The sequence below is a fragment of the Protopterus annectens genome, chromosome 3.part1, assembly GCF_019279795.1.
Source record: "Protopterus annectens isolate FY-2018-M chromosome 3.part1, PAN1.0, whole genome shotgun sequence".
NCBI lineage: Eukaryota > Metazoa > Chordata > Ceratodontiformes > Protopteridae > Protopterus > Protopterus annectens.
Window position 1 is genome coordinate 1,526,888,873 of NC_056732.1, and position 12,756 is coordinate 1,526,901,628.

General features: G+C 42.3%; 1 protein-coding gene across 1 annotated transcript in view; it reads right to left on the reverse strand.

The window, feature by feature from the left end:
* LOC122798552 (autophagy-related protein 9A-like) overlaps positions 1 to 12,756 on the reverse strand; it is a 1,381,959-nt gene that overhangs the window by 313,132 nt on the left and 1,056,071 nt on the right. The gene's annotated exons all lie outside the window — the stretch shown is intronic.

Below are 12,756 nucleotides of genomic sequence, written 5' to 3' on the forward strand. Positions count from 1 at the left end.
CTTTTCCCCCCATACCTATCAATAATGTTCCTATACTTAGAAAGATTAGGATGAATTAACTGACTGCTTAGCAGCAGTGGCATCAACTAAAGCTAAAGCTGATGGGTCAAGATTGGGAACAGTGTGTAAAAATTAAAAACAAACTGAGAAACTTTATATGTTCTATCTGCCTTTTTAGGGGCAGATGGCTGACTATCAGGAAAACTGCAAGCAGTGAGAAACACATCCTCTAAATCAGACAGGATGAGAAGAATGGGTGTAGGTTTTGCAAAATACTTTGGTAACAATGCAGTATTTTCTGAAGGACTGAGAAACCTCAGTGTTCTCCCACTGAAAAAGTACAGTTTTGTACCTACCATAAATGTAGATGTTCGAGTGCTAATACAGCTGCAGTCATAACAGATGGGTTCTCCTGCCATCAGGCGGGTCCTCGGTCGGCCGAATTCCAAAGTCTAGGTCCGGCGTCAGTTGTCGTCGCTTCTTCCCTAACGTCAGTGCGACAGGGGTATAAAAGAACCAGCCGACGCCATTTTCTTCAGTTTTTCTTGCCCCAGATGTCAGGTGCCCCCAGAAGGAAGGCAATACATAAATTTGTGTAATAAAGCAATGCCATATAATCAAAATACATTATATGCAAGCAAATACACCATAAAAGAATACCCCAATCAGGTTGTATGAGGAGGTGTTAGCCAAAAGGCCTGTTCCAAGAGGGAAAGGAGGGAGGGAAACCTGGACTGCAGCTGTATTAGCACTCGAACATCTACATTTATGGTAGGTACAAAACTGTACTATGTTCATCGTGCATACAGCTGCAGTCATAACAGATGGGTAGAATCCCAAAGCTAAGAAGGGGTGGTAGGCACTAGGTGGAACTAGGCGGAGCCAGGATGCCCTGCAAGACTGCAGTGGCAAAGCCTGCTCTAGTTTTGGAGTATAAAGGTAGGTGATAATGCTTGGAGAAGGTATGCACAGAACTCCAAGTGGCTGCTTCCAAAATAACTTTGGTAGGAACTCCTCTGAAGAAGGCTGCAGAGGTAGCAGTGGCCCTTGTGGAGTGAGATCTGATGCCTGCAGGTACAGCTTTACCATGAAAGAGTAACAAAAGCATGCAGTGGGCTATCCATTTAGAAATTGTCTGTTTGGAAATAGGCTTCCCTTGGGCTCCTATAGCATAGGACACAAAGAGCTGTTCTGATTTTCTGAAAGGCTTTGTTCTGTCCAAGTAATATCGCAGTTGTCTATGGATGTCCAAGGAATGTAGTAGTCTCTCCCCTTTGTTTTGAGGATTAGGGTAAAAGGTAGGCAAGTGTATAGCCTGATTCAAAGCTACCCTGGATACCACCTTTGGCATAAAGGACGGGTTGGTTCGTAAGGAAACTCTGTCCTGATGGAAGATGATAAAAGGCTGCACTGCCATGAGGGCTTGTAGTTCCGATACTCTACGAGCTGAGGTGATAGCCAGAAGGAAAGCTGTTTTCCAGGACAAATATTGCAAATCTGTTGAGGCAGCCGGCTCAAAAGGAGGCAAGGTCAGCTTTTTTAGAATTAAATTGAGGTCCCAAGCAGGTATTGGTTGTTTCCTTGGAGGTTTAATATTCTTAGCCCCTCTGAGGAACTGTCTTAAGAGGGGGTGAGAGAATAAAGGTGGATCAGTGTTGTATTCTGCAGAAATGGCTGAGGCATGAATCTTGATGGAGGAGAATGAAAGTCCACTGTTTAGCAGCTCAGCTAGATACTGTAATATTTGAGGTAAATTCAGTTTTCCAGGGTCCTGGCCCTTTCTCTCATTCCAGGCACAAAACCGTTTCCATTTTGCGGAGTAAGCTTTTCTAGGAGACGGTCTTCTGGCCACCAAAATGACATCCTGCACCTCCTTGGAGAGTAGGGTCTGTTGTGATGTTAAGGAATCTTCCATGCGGCCAGATTGAGTGTTTTTAGCTGACTGTGAAGAGTTTTGTAGCTGTGCTGAGTCAGAAGAAGAGGCATTTGAGGTAGGGTCCATGGAGGGGAATGCATCAGGCTCCTCAGGAGTGGGTACCAGTGCTGTCTGGGCCAGTCTGGAGCAATGAGAATCATCTTTGGTCTGTCTGTTCTGGTTTTTAATAGTACTTTGAGCAGCAGAGGAAGAGGTGGAAAGGCATAAACTGTCATTGATGTCCAACTGAAAGAGAGAGCGTCCACCCTCCAGGCCTTTGGATGAAAAGTCCTTGAGCAGAATTTTGTCAATTGGTGATTTTTGTGGGAGGCAAAGAGATCGATGTCTGGCCTTCCCCATGCTTGGATTATTTCTGTAAAAACTTGAGGATGCAACTTCCATTCGTGTGGATCTGTCATATTTCTGCTTAGGTTGTCTGCCAGCGTGTTTTCCTTGCCTGGCAAGAACTGTGCTTGAAGTTCGATGTGTAATTCCAGAGCCATGTTCCACAGTGACATGGCCAGCCTGCATAGGGGGTATGAGTGTGTTCCTCCCTGTTTGTTTATGTACCACATTACTGTGGTGTTGTCCGTTCTTATCAATAGTTGACCTGGATGCAGAAGGTCCTTGAAAGTTATAATAGCATTTATTACTGCTAGCATTTCCTTTTGATTGATGTGAAGGTGCTTTTCTTTTTGGGACCATTTGCCCTGAATGCACCGATCTGTCATGCGCCCCAGGCGTAGTCCGAGGTGTCTGTTGTGATGACTTGATTTGCTTGAGGCTTGCAGAATGGGAGACCTGTGTTTGTTTGGCATGCTTGAGTCCACCACAGAAATTCCTTTTGAAGACATGGAATTAGTGGTATTATTGTTTCCAAACTGTGTCTGTGTTGAGACCATAGGTTTTTCAGGTACCATTGAAGTTTCCTCATATACAGCTTTGCACATGGGATTAGTAGGATGCAAGATGCCATGAATCCCAGAGCCTGCATGATTTTCCTTGCAGTCAGCCTGGTGAAATTTGCTAGTGTTCTGAAATACTGAGTTAGTTGCCCCTGCTTCTCTGGCGTGAGATAGGCCATCTGGGTGTTTGTGTCCAAGTTGGCACCCAGGAAAATTATTTTCTGAGATGGTGTTAGCCTTGATTTCTTTTTGTTGATTGTGTATCCCAGAGAATTCAATAACCTTATTACATAAGCCAGATGTTTCAGAAGTATGTGCTTGCTGTCCGCTTGGATCAGGCAGTCGTCCAAATAGGGGTATATTTGTATCCCTTGAAGTCTGCAGTAGGCAATTACTGATGCCAGGCATTTCGTGAATACTCTGAGCGCAGTAGATAAGCCAAAGGGCAATGCAGAGATCGATAGTGGGTTGAACCTGCAAGAAATCTGAGGTATCTTCTGCAATTTTGTCTGATTGGGACGTGCAGGTATGCCTCCTTGAGGTCCAATGTTACCAGCCAAGACTTCTTGCCCAGCATGGGAAGAAGCTGCTGTAATGTAAGCATCTTGAATTTTGGCACGAGTAAAAATGTGTTTAGGATGGATAGGTCCAAAATGGGTCTCCAATCTTTTCCCTTCCTTGGTACCAGGAATAGTCTGGAATAAAAACCTTGACCTTGTTCGTGAGTAGGCACCTCTTGAATAGCTTTCATGTCCATGAGATCTGAAATTTGTCTTTGTGCCTCTGCCCTTTGATTGTGTGGCAGGTTTGGCATGCCTCTCATTTTTGGAAGGGTGTGAAAATGGAATCTGTAGCCTCTGTTTATAATGTCCAGGATCCATTTGTCTTTTGTGACAATATGTCAATTTTTTGAAAATAATGCCAGTTTTCCTCCTAAGGGGGCTGCCATTTGAGCCTTGCTTGGCATGCAAAGGGGAAAGTCATTGGGCTTGCTTTCTGAATTGCTGCGAACTATCTTCACCACCTCTTTGTGTAGGAGCTTGCCATTGTCTGCCTCTAAACGATCCTTGAGATTGCCCTCTGCCCCTCGGGCGCCTGTATCTACCTCTTTGGGGTCTGTCTGTGGCTGGAAAGGACCAATTTTTGGAAGGCCAATTTCTACTGAAATGTGGTGGTTGTACCTGTAGAAAATCCTTCACAGTTTGCATTGATTTAGCTTTTTCCTCCATTTTCCTTAATACCTCCTCAGCATTAGCACCAAATAATACATCCTTTTGTAGAGGGGCATCTAGTAATTTAGCTTTGACATGACCAGGCAAGGTTTGTTCCCTGAGCCAGGCATGTCTACGTATGACTGATCCTTTAACATCAGCTCTACATGAGGCCTCTAGAGCATCAAAACCACATTGTAAGGTGTGCTTACCCACTTGTTCTGCACTATGCATCAAATCCTGCAACTCCTTCAAGTCTGGTTGTTCAGGTTGTGACATTTTACTTTTCAATTGTGATAACAAAAACTGTTGGTATTTTAGCATATGGAACTGACAGTTTAAGGCAATCATGGTTAAGGTAGCAGAGGTATATACCTTTTTTCCCCACCTTTCTAAGGATCTGGAATCTCTCTTGGAAGGTAATGGATTTTTAGCAGTGGAGGCCTTAATTCCCTTGGGGCCCTGTGAAATGGTTTCTGGGTCAGCAGCATGGCTTTTGTATAGAAATTGGTGTGAGTCAGGGACCCTGTAGTACGTGTCAGGCTTGACTGGGGCTGGAGGCAGAGAATCCGGGTTAAGGCAGGCCTCCGAGTAAACATCATCTAGGATGTCCAAGACAGGAGGTATAGCCAGAGGTCTGTGCTGAGGTAGCAAGAGAAATTCCCTAAGCCTTTTCTTGGAATCTGAATAATCTTGGCCTTCCCAGTGGAAGTGTTCCCTTAAGGTATGCAAAGTTTCCAATGAGTAATCCTCTGGGGGATACAGAAGGAATGGACTCCTCTGCATCAGAGTCTTCAAAAGGGAAGTAAGAATGTTCCTGATCATCAGAGTGCTCTGAAATAATAGAGCCCTGATCAGAGGAGGGGGATTCTTCCTCCACTCTGGGCCTTTTGTCCGGTGGGGGTTGAGAACCCTGATAAGAGTAATTAAATCCTCAGCCATTTTAAGCATCTGTTTTTTAGGCATGGGGCCTGGAGATGGGCCCTGTGTAGCTTGTCTCTTAGAGTGCATGGCTGTTTTAGACTTAGTAAAAGCCTTGATGGAAAAAGAAGAGGAAGGTCTGAAGACACCTTGCGTGGAGGTAGACCTGTCCACATTGTGAGGCTCAACGCCAAGAGTGGCTTCGATATCTGTAGTCTGGGTGTGGGCCGAGGAACCTGCGACCTCGGGTACGGGGACACCGCCAATGAAGTGTCGTCGGTAGTCAGGGGCTGCGTAGGCGCCTCGCTGAGAACTGGACCACGTGAAGTTGGCTTTGGCGTGGTGTCGGTAGAGGCCGCAGACCTCGTGGTGTCGGTCCTTATCTTTGCGTTTTTTAGACAAAACTGGAGTCGGAGTCTCCGACGACATAGTATAGTTAAATGCTTTCCCAAAATAATGCTGGGCTTAACTCCACCAACGCTTAATAGTGCGTTTATTGAATGTAGCACAAAAGCGACAGCCTGAGATGTCGTGGTCTGGGCCTAAACAAGGTATACAGAGGGAATGGAAATCCTTATGCGGTATTTGCTTCCCACATGAAATACAATTGTTAACTTTGTCTGACATCGGTCTGAGGCAAGAAAAGTTTCCCCAACGGGGTACTTAGCTTTAAGAAGACTTCGGTTTCAGAATTTTTCGTAATTTCAGGAGCTGGCCGACCGGCACTTGCGAACTGCTTCTGCACCGCGCGGCAAGAAAGACTGGAGAAAATGGCGTCGGCTGGTTCTTTTATACCCCTGTCGCACTGACGTCAGGGAAGAAGCGACGACAACCGACACCGGACCTAGACTTTGGAATTCGGCCGACCGAGGACCCGCCTGACGGCAGGAGAACCCATCTGTTATGACTGCAGCTGTATGCACGATGAACATCAATGACACAGTCCAAAAATACTATCAGAAAAACAGAAACTTCCACAGGGAGAATCAGAAATTGAGCACTCTTCTGTGTCTGAATTAAAAATTTGAAGAAAAAACGCTATTATCTGTCCCTGCATCTTCCTACTCAGATTCAGAATCTTGAGTCTATTAAGGAGAATAATCCCCATTTCTTTTACCAGAAACTACTTCACAAGAAGGAGCAATACCCTGAATTAAACCCTGAGCCATACCCAGTAAACTACTCCTATCCAAAGAAAATAGAGGAGGAGCAGACACGCATGCCTGGTTTTCTGTTTCTTTTTGACAGAGAAAATGGGACCTACCGTGCTAGCAATAGCAGCAGCAATTTCCCCAGGGATGGCCAAAGCATTCTGACACAACAGGAAAATCTTCCCTCTCCCAGGACCAACAAGACTGACACTCTTTTGCCCATTGAGTGGACTCCAACAGCTGCAGAAGAAGTGGCCAACCCCCGGTCCAAAGTGGCTGGAGTTTCTACACTAGTGAGACCCAAGGTAAAAGGTAAGTGGTCTAAGGTACAACAAAGCAACAAATGGCCACAGCAAAGCCACCGACTTGCAGCTGAGACAAATGCTAGCCTGGTGTGGTGGCAAAGGCTGTTTGCTTAATTTTTTTATTTTTGTGGCTGGAAGGACCAACTATGGTGACTGGTAGTCTGTTTAGGTCTATGTTATATATTCGAAGTTTAAAAATTTCAAATACCATATGTTCGATAACATATGCTCGAAATTTGAAAGTTTGAATATATAATAAAAAAAAAAAAGAGAGAGAAAAACATACCTTAACGTTGCAAGCAGGGGGACAAGCCCTCATGCACCCCCCCTATTTAAATATACAAACTCTGAGACCGCACTTCAGTGCAGAAAAGGAAAATTCTCCCATTCTGCACTGTACGGCACCATTAAAGTCAACCTTTGAACACTTGAAATGTCGATCATATGGTGTAGACCATATGACGTTCAACATTTCAAGCGTTCGTTTATTTAACATAGACCCGTCTGTTCCATGGTCAAGCAGAAAATGATGGCTATTTCCCAGGAATTGCTGGTAAACACTACCCATCAACAAAGGTTCCTCTGACAGAAAAACACAGTTAAAAAAAAAAAAAAAACACTTTAAAACGGTATGCCACCCCACAAAAGTAAAATAAACACAATTTCTCTACAGAAAAAATGCTTTCACTTACTTTACACCACTTTTAAAAAAATGAGAGCTCTGTTTAAAAGTATGTTACAGTCTTGAAACAATCCATTAAAACACAACACTCCTACCTTTAAAATAGCTTTCCTGAAGAAGAAAGCAATAAGATAGCAAAATAATTACAAAATTAAGAAAACAGAAGTTTTTCCTCAAAGGGAACTTATCTGACTAGCAAAGAAAATTGATCCTCAAAAGCCTCAGAGGAGCATACACTTTGGAAGCAATAAAGCTCTGAAAAGTCTGTGCCCAAGCTTGTCTTCTAGTCAGCTCAGCTAGAGCTGCCTGACAGTTTGGGTGCATGGAAGGTGCCATGAAGTTTGGAAGCTGTCTGGCTGTTATACCCTTGTCAGGATATAACCCATATAAGCTAAGACTACTGCTGCAGTTATCAATATGATGAACATCACTAAATGCTTCTCCTCTTCCTTCCAAGACAGCCAGACACTTTGACAGAATGAACTGGCAACAGGTCACAAACCAGTCCAAGAATTTTTCTAAACAAGAGGTCATCTGATGGTAAGTTATAATGGACCTGGGTTTTATTATTCTTACCATTCTCACTGAAGATGGTCCAGGTTCTCACAGTTCTCCCAAAATGCAAATAAAATTCCTGGCACAGTTGCACAAAGCTGACTTATGTTGTGGGGCTGGGCATATGAAAGGCAAATTCCAAAAGCAAGGCAAAGAGACACAGATGCTGAAGGAAGCACAGAAATTGCAGAGGCCTACATCAGGCCTGGTGCTAGCCTCAGGCATTTCCCCTAATGGTGTGCGGCTGCAGTCACTTGGTAAGGTCCTATCAGACATTAGTTACATGCCTGACACTAAAGGCACAACCTACAGTCCTGGACATGTAACAATTTAGTGGACTTTACCCCAGTCTAGGCCATTCAAACCTACTGCACTGAGAAGGAGATATGGGAAGTAGAATTTTTGGTCCCAAGTGCTACCACAAAACACAGGTCTGTGAACTTTACAGACTGTACCCCAGAAGCATACTGGTCAGAAACATTCTTATGGTCCCCCTCACTGTTTGCACAGGCCAAAGGCAGGCATTAACCTACACCTCGCTAACTGAAGGCACAGTACATAAAGATCACAAGGCCATCTCAGTTATGGATGTAAACAAAATGTGACTGATATCTGCCCTTCACTTTCTTAGCCTTCTGCTGGCACTCAGATTCAGGCCTGCAGCTAAATGAGGGACACTAAACAAACCAAGAAGAAACTTTGCAGTGCAGAAGGTATGATGTTCACTTCCTGAATTATGTTATGTACTTAGTTCACTAAATAAAAATCAAACTGTAAACTATAACTGTAAAATATGTGCTACAAAATAATCAAACAGAAAACAGTAGGTAGTCCACAGTTGAGTTAAAAATGGAATATCCTTCACTGAAACCACAAGAGGGACACTCTAACTGATCCTGGCACTGGGCATCCGCAATCACCTCCTTTCTCTGGGAGGCAAGATAAACCAAGAGCTTATGCTCCTGCATCTTTGGGTTGCTCAGCTGAAACAAAAGCATTTGCAGAAGTGCTTCCCACATTATGCTTGTGGGTTGTGACACAGGATTGGGAGGCTTCACTAACATTTCAATTTATGAATCAAAAGGACACGCTTTTGTATGAACAGTATCAGGATCAAGATCAGCATTATGAGAAAGGCAGAAAAGAACTGGTGGGGCCAGCGGTTAGACACGATCTACTGCTTGGCATAAGATCATAAGAAGGCACATGCACTCCTAAACAATGGAGCTTCAGGGAATAACATTTTGACTTAGGAGGGAATTCTGTCCCAAAGAAAGAATCAATACATCAAGTCTTCAATATCAGATGTTATTTTTATCTCACAGTAGCGTTGTCGCCTCACAGTAAGACATTGTCTGGTTAGATTCTCAGCTAGAGCATCTTCTGCGTGGAGACATGTGTGAATGGGCGTACCTTCGTTGAAGGTTGTGTGTCAGCGCTGGTAACTCAGCACGTAAAAATCAACTACCAATCATTAGCGGACCGGAGTTCCGCTGTGGCGACCCCTAACCGGGAAAAGCCGAAAGAAGACTACATTTTTATCTCACAAATAACTATATGGTTAATAAGTTAAGTAAAAGGGAGTTAAACAAAATGAAGCCAGAAAAAAGAACAGCTGTGTGAGCAAGTCACTGTAAGAAAAGATATTCCAGTATGGCAATTGAATCACTACAGAACAGTAACTAAATATCCATAGGAATTAGCAAGGGGCTGACATCTTCCCTTACATTCTTACTTCTAGTTCTCCTGTGGATATCCCCAGCAAACTGGGCTCCACCTTCAGCCCAGGACATTGGTATGATGCATAGCTGAAAGAAGGATCAGCTCACATCACTTATCAGTTCTTTTTCTGGAAAAAAAAACAAACAATTGCAGTATGCCACAGGTGTGGACCTGCAGTGAATATAAAAAGTGTACACACCCCTGTAAAAATGCCTGTTTTTTGTGATATAAAAAAATGAGAACACAATAAATCATTTCAAAACTTTTCCACCTTTAGTGTGACCTATAACCTGCAATCCAGAAAAATTATGCAAAACCAGAAAAATTAGCCAGCAGAAAACAGGGATCAAAGGTAAAAATTATTTTACCAAGTTTAAAAATGTCAGAACCAGCACAAAACACCACCACAGTTCAGTTATTATTTAGCACTTTTTCACATTGCAATTAAAACACAATTACATCCCAATTTATAGTAATTACATAGTGTTTTATAATTAAAAAAATTAAAATGATTTCCTTAATGAAAATAATAAAATAACTATATATATATGTCATACACAATGAAAAAATAAAAAAAATAAAAAAGCAAAAGATGCGTTGACAATCCTGACACAAAAAATGAAAAAGGTATTAAAAAAATATACCAATATAAAAATACCAAAAAAAAAAAAATACATCTGAAATGACAAAAATGAAAACTCAATTTTAATTTTAACCAACATGAGATGTTACTAAAATACTAGGTAAAAACATAAAATATAAATATATAAAAAACTTTGAAACAAAGGAGAAAACAAAACGTTACATGGTAAGCGGACTAACCAAAATACAGTTTTTTCATCGTTTTTCTAACCTATAACCTGTACAATTCAATTGAAAAACAAATCTGTTAGGGGAATAAATATAAAAAATAAAAAATATGCAATAAGCTGGTTGCATAAGTGCGCACACTCAAACTAATACTTTGTTGAAACACCTTTTGACTTAATTACAGCATTCAGTCTTCTTGGGTACACACCTGCCATCAATTAAAGAGACTCTGATTAACCCCAAATAAAGTTCAGCTGTCCTAGTAGGATTTTCCTGACATTTACTCAGTTGCCTGCTACAGCAAAAGCCATGGTTCGCAGAAAGCTTACAAAGCATCAAAGGCATCTCATTGTAAAAAGGTATCAGTCAGAAGGGTACAAAAACATTTCCACAGCTTTGGATATACCATGGAAAACAGTGAAGACAGTCATCAAAAAGTGGAGAAAATATGGGACAACAGTGACGTTGCAAAGAAAGTACAGTTGTGTACACTTACCATAAATGTAGATGTTTGAGTGTATTCACTGTTGCAGTCATTACATTTGGATAATCTGCTGGCAGGTTTCCCTCAGTCGGCCTGATTAACAAAGTCTTGGGTCTTGTGTCAGTTGCTGTCCCTTCTTCCATGACGTCAGGGGTATAAAACATGCAGCCGACGCCATTACATCAGTTTTTCTTGCCCCAGATGTCAGGTGCCCCGCACATGGGGAGCAAAAAAAAAAAAAATATATATATATATATATATATATATATATATATATATATATATAAAATTTAAAACACAAAAAATATACCTCCAAACAAAAGCAAATACATCAAAAAGGCTTTTAAGCATAGTAAAAAAAAAAAGGAGAGGTATAGTAAGAGAAAAACAGGGGGCTGGAGGGAGGGTAACCAGGACTGCAACAGTGAATACACTTGAACATCTACATTTATGGTAAGTGTACACAACTATAATATGTTCTTCATGTATCACTGTTGCAGTCATTACATTTGGGTAGAATCCCAAAGCTATGGTTAGGAGGATCGATTTATACAGCATTAGGAGCAGCTATAAGGCCCTGCAGGACAGCAGTGGCAAAGCCTGCTCTGGATTTAGAGAAGGGAATTAAATGGTAATGTTTGGTGAACGCATGAACTGAGCTCCAGGTAGCAGCTTCTAGAATGTCTCTGGTAGGAACCCCTCTGAGAAAGGCTGCAGATGTAGATGCAGCCCTGGGGGAATGAGATCTGATTCACTTGGGGACAGGTTTACCATGGTGCATATAGAAAAAATGAATACAATGGCTTATCCATTTGGAAATAGTCTGCTTTGAAATAGCCTTTCCATCTGCCCCTGCAGCAAATGCCACCAGTAATTGTTCAGATTTTCTTAAGAGATTTAGTCCTGTTTAAGTAGAATCTTAGTTGTCGGTGTACACCCAGTGAATGCAGAATCCGCTCACCCTTGTTCTGTGGATTTGGAAAGAAAGTTGGCAGATGAATGGTATGATTAAGGGTCACACTAGATACCACTTTAGGCATAAAGGATGGATTGGTCCTGACAGCCACCCTGTCTGGGTAAAAATTAATGAAAGGCTCCATTGCCATAAGAGCCTGTAGTTCTGAAATCCTTCTAGTTGAAGTGACTGCTAAAAGAAAAGCTGTTTTCCAAGAGAGAAATTTTAGGTCCACAGTAGCAGCTAGCTCAAAAGGAGGTAGAGTGAGTTTTTCCAAAACAAAATTGAGGTCCCATGCAGGAGTTGGTGCTCTCCTGGGAGGTCTTGAATTTCTGGCCCCCACTGCTTTAACAGAGTATGAGAAAAGAGGGGAGGCTCTGTGTTGTAATGAGCTGAAATGACAGAGGCATGAATTTTTATAGAAGAAAAAGATAGGCCCTTGTGAAGCATCTCAGTTAAGTATTGCAGAATCTGAGGAATATTGGGCATTACTGTGCTTATTCCTTGTGCTTGGTTCCAGGCACAGAATTTTTTCCATTTGTCAGCATAATATTTTCTAGTACTAGGCCTTCTAGCCTTCAAAATGACATCCATCACAGGTTTGCTGAGAGACGTAACTGGTGAAATTAGTTGATTAGCCATGCTGCAAGATTCAAAGTTTGGAGCGGAGTGTGCAGAATTTAATAGTTTTGCTAAGACAGTAGGTAAGGTGTCTGAGGCAGGTACTACGGAGGAAGGTGGGACATATTACGCAGGAGCGGGTACCAGTGTTGTCAAGGCCAGTCTGGAGCAATCAGAATCATTTTTGCTTTTTCCTGTCTAACTTTTAGTAAGACCTTGGAGAGCAGAGGCAGAGGGGGAAAGGCATAGACTGCTAGGTTTTCCAGCTGAAGGATACAGCATCCACTCTCCAAGCTTTTTTGTGATGAATTCTTGTGCAGAATTTGTCCAACTGATAGTTTTGGGGTGAGGCAAAAAGATCTATGTCTGGGCTCCCCATTTGCGTGCCAACATGCTGAAGATTTGTGGATCCAGTTTCCATTCGTGTGGGTCCATAAGATTTCTGCTTAGTTCATCTGCCAGACTATTTTGCTTTCCTGGCAGGAAATGAGCTTGTAGATGTATTTGATAAGTCAAGGC